Below are 4,981 nucleotides of genomic sequence, written 5' to 3' on the forward strand. Positions count from 1 at the left end.
GGCGTGTGTACGAGTAGGAAGTGAGGAGAATGGTTCAAAGTTAAGGCGGATCTGTGATAGGGATTAGTGGTCACCATGGTTGTTTAATTTGTTTATAGATGAGATGGTGAGAGAGGTATATGCGAGAGTCTTGGAGAGAAGTGCGAGTATGCAGTGTGTGTGTGGGACGAGAGTATGGGAAGTGAGTCAGTTGTTGTTTGATGATGATATAGCACACTGGTGGCAGATTCGAGTGAGAAACTGATGACTGAGTTTGGAAGAACGTGTGAAAGGAGAAGTTTGATAGTAAACGTGAATAAAAGCAAGGTTATTAGGTTTAGCAGGGTAAGGGACAAGTTAGTTAAGGTGTGAGAGTAGAGAAAAGTTGGGGAAGAAATTTTGATATCTGAACAGGATTCCCAGTTTCTTTGAGGTAGACTCAGCTATTTCCGTAATGTGAGGTTTCCTAGAAAGAGTGGATGTTACAGTAGATACCAAGTATGTTCCATGAATCAAGAGGTAGAATTACAGAGCCGTCAGAGGAGAAAATTGTAAGGAATTTCCGATAAGGAGGTGAGTAGAAACTGGGTCTTGGAGGCAATAAAATTTACCAGATTTTGCCTGCCCTACTAAGATATCCTGTTTAAGGAGAACAGAGACAGATCGTCCGGAGAGGAAGCTAGATATGAGAGAGCAAAGTGGGAGAGAGAAGTTAAAAGAGGGGAGCTTATTCATGAGACCCCAATGCCACACTATATCAAAGGTTTTGGATATATCGAGAGCAACAACATAGGATTCTCCAGAATCATTAAGGGATGATGACCAGACATTGATAAGATAGGAAAGAATATCACCAGTGGATCTCTCCCTACGGAAGCCATACTGGTAACCAGAAGACTATGAAATTCAAGATGTCTAAGGATATTGGAGTCGAGAAGGGATCTAAAGAATTTAAAAATGGTGGATATCAAAGCAACAGGACAATCTTACGAGAGATTAGAACAGTCACCCTTCTTAGGGATGGGGTATTCCCAAGCAGGCTTCAAGAAGGAAACTGTGAATGCTGACAGGATAGAGAAATTTAAGAAATTGTATGATAGCAGAGAAAGTTCAAGAGAAGGGGCCCCATGAGGGTATAACTCCCTCCCCGCAAAGCGCAAAAAGGTAATTACACACACACACAGACACACACACACAGACACACACACACACACACACACACACACACACACACACACACACTCACACCGTAATTGATTCAGACATTCTAAAAGCGTCGTGAAGCGCGGGCCAAACCCGGAAGTGCATGTGGCCCATGGGCCGGGATTCGGCTCAAGCCATCAGCACTTTTACTCGTTCCACTAACGCCGCCAGCCGATACTGCTGCAACACTCACCATTACTGGCAACCTCAACCACCAAGCCACTTTTTTTTCTAAACAACAACACTGGCACCTACAAAAGCGAACATTATCTTTTTCTGGTTCTTAACACATCCAGGGCTAGAAATCGTTCCTCTCTAGTGATTGTCATCATATTTCCTATATACAAGTAAACAATGGAAACCATATCGTTAACATTTTCTGTAGAGAGTAGGCAGTCCCATTTCTGGTGTTCACGGCTGAGGAACTCCAGACACGGTCACCATTCTGGTGGCTGACCGACCGTCTGCACACTTCCAAGTTCGAAGCTACATCACCATGACTCCTCACTCTTGCTGAAGACCTTATCCTTATCTTACAAAGGCAGGAACAGTATGTATGTATGGACCAACTGTCGCGGCCAGGATTCGAAACTGGATCGGCCCGTACATGGTCAGCGACGATATCCGCTACATCAGAGAAGGCTGCAGTGTTTGTACATGTGAGAAGATTCAAATTTGACTCAGTGATGTTACACCAGGAAAACAACCTTATAAGACATACGGGTCGAAGAAAAAGGAACCCTAATGAGGTACCTTCCTTCTTCCATGGTAGTGCCTCCCTGGGCGACCCTGGCCGAACACATGAACTGTACAACAAGTATATTAAAACACATTCTTCGTTTCATCTGCAGAAAGCGAGAGATTCTCAATTGCCCGAGTTATTGTTATTTGCTGTTGCTAGAAGTGGATCAGTGTGGCACAGGAAGTGACTGGCAAGAACTGCAGCACAATCCGCTGCCTGAGTGACTGCTGGCATCACTGACCTAACAAGCTGGGTCGAGGAATAACCTCGTTGCTCAAGATCAATGACGACTCACATTGCTGCTGGTGTCGCCCAGGCTGCGGCTTGATGCTAGGTCGTCCTCTTATCAGTAAGCCACACATGCGGCTCGGTTTTGATTGTCTCATATCTGCGCTCAGGGAAGTATTTTTCTTTTTCTCTCCAAAAAGGAAATAGTAATTCTCTACTTGTCTAGCAGGTCCGGATCGTTACTGCCTTGGACTGTGTAGGTGCCGGTGGAACCATCGGACACCTGCAAACATAAAATGATCCATGAGGCCATCATGAACAACGCTTGGTCGCTGAGCCAGAACGTAGCTACAACCGTCAGCAGAAACTATCATCTCTCTCTGTCATGCGTCATCTTCTCCGGTAACATCATCTCTCTCTGTCATGCGTCATCTTCTCCAGTAACATCATCTCTCTCTGTCATGCGTCATCTTCTCCGGTAACATCATCTCTCTCTGTCATGCGTCATCTTCTCCAGTAACATCATCTCTCTCTGTCATGCGTCATCTTCTCCAGTAACATCATCTCTCTCTGTCACGCGTCCTCTTCTCCAGTAACATCATCTCTGTCATATATCACCATCTCTCTCTGTCATACGTCATCTCTAGTAACTTCAACTCTCTCTGTCATATATCATCATCTGCAATATCATCTCACGCGTCTCAATCACTACTGGTCATCTCCATTAGCCATCACAGACGCACTCGGCATTACTTTCATCAGTAATAACAAACCATAAATCTATCATATTCCAGAGACTATTATTACAATCATCATGACTAACACACACTGTTGTGACCTGCTCTAACAGCTCTCTTCTCCCCCATCATCACCCCTTGCTTTTCATTCCATTCCCAACTTCCCTGACTTTCTTTCTACTTATTTCCTTCTCTAACTCTTCCTGAACTCCTCTCCCCAGGTAACTAGCGATCCCCAGGTATCTCTCCTGCCTAACGTTTCCTCTCCACCTCTCCAGGCTCCCCATCCGCCGTACGAACATGCACTTCGAAGACCTTTCAGACACAGACCAATTTCCAGGCCAGTCCACCCCAGCGGTCGGAAACGTAGTTCCCATATGGTCCGCTCACCAGCAACCTCGTTCCTGATCCTACACGCTGGCAAATATATCTGCAAAGAGATTTATACATCTTTCTACCCAGACTAGACAGCTCATTTCCACGCCCTCTAGCCTCAACCATGGAGCTATTTCTAGGTCCTTCATCCACTATGCTTTCAAGTATCTGTAGGTCAAGCCACCAACCTTCCAGGTACCCTCCAGGCCCTTCACTCACAACTCAGCCAGATACTCCCAGCCCCTCCTTGGTCTTTACCTCCCTCCATGCCTCTCCCCACCCACTTCCCTCCGCCGACAATAGCATACCGCGTGGGGCCCACCCGACACAGCCCCGTGATGACACCACCAGCCACACTCGGTCGTTACCAAACAATTCAGTAGTGAGGGAAGTAGACAATTAGTGACCATAAACCATGTATTGAAGACAAGAATGGTGGTAGGAGAGAGAAAGTGGACAGTAGGAGGCTTGGAACGTAACGGGTACGTGAGGAAGGCAGATGTATCAGGCAGAGTACGATTCTGTAGTAATAATGACTTGTAACATTGTATATAAACGGACATTCAATTACCATGTGGTATAAGGCTCCTGAGATACGGGGACTTGTCTTTGTTACTATACTCTTGGTAATATCATCATTAAGGTACTGTACAATTTGAAGCACGTGAGATAAGTACATTAATTATCTCTCATTCCGCTCTCAGGTATATATATATATATATATATATATATATATATATATATATATATATATATATATATATATATATATATATATCTATAAGAGAGGAAAGTGATTGGTTCTCAGTGAATGTAGGTTTGCGGCAGGGGTGTGTGATGTCTCCATGGTTGTTTAATTTGTTTATGGATGGGGTTGTTAGGGAGGTGAATGGAAGAGTTTTGGAAAGAGGGGCAAGTATAGAGTCTGTTGGTGATGCGAGAGCTTGGGAAGTGAGTCAGTTGTTGTTCGCTGATGATACAGCGCTGGTGGCTGATTCATATGAGAAACTGCAGAAGCTGGTGACTGAGTTTGGTAAAGTGTGTGAAAGAAGAAAGTTAAGAGTAAATGTGAATAAGAGCAAGGTTATTAGGTACAGTAGTGTTGAGGGTCAAGTCAATTGGGAGGTAAGTTTGAATGGAGAAAAACTGGAGGAAGTGAAGTGTTTTAGATATCTGGGAGTGGATCTGGCAGCGGATGGAACCATGGAAGCGGAAGTGGATCATAGGGTGGGGGAAGGGGCGAAAATCCTGATCCTTGAGGAATGTGTGTAAGTCAAGAGCATTATCTCGGAAAGCAAAAATGGGTATGTTTGAAGGAATAGTGGTTCCAACAATGTTGTATGGTTGCGGGGCGTGGGCTATGGATAGAGTTGTGCGCAGGAGGGTGGGTGTGCTGGAAATGAGATGTTTGAGGACAATATGTGGTGTGAGGTGGTTTGATCGAGTAAGTAATGTAAGGGTAAGAGAGATGTGTGGAAATAAAAAGAAAGTGGTTGAGAGAGCAGAAAAGGGTGTTTTGAAATGGTTTGGTCACATGGAGAGAATGAGTGAGGAAAGATTGACCAAGAGGATATATGTGTCGGAGGTGGAGGGAACGAGAAGTGGGAGACCAAATTGGAGGTGGAAAGATAGAGTGAAAAAGATTTTGAGTGATCGGGGCCTGAACATGCAGGAGGGTGAAAGGCGGGCAAGGAATAGAGTGAATTGGATCGATGTG

This window comes from Panulirus ornatus, chromosome 58 (genome assembly GCF_036320965.1).
Source record: "Panulirus ornatus isolate Po-2019 chromosome 58, ASM3632096v1, whole genome shotgun sequence".
Classification (NCBI taxonomy): Eukaryota; Metazoa; Arthropoda; class Malacostraca; order Decapoda; family Palinuridae; genus Panulirus; species Panulirus ornatus.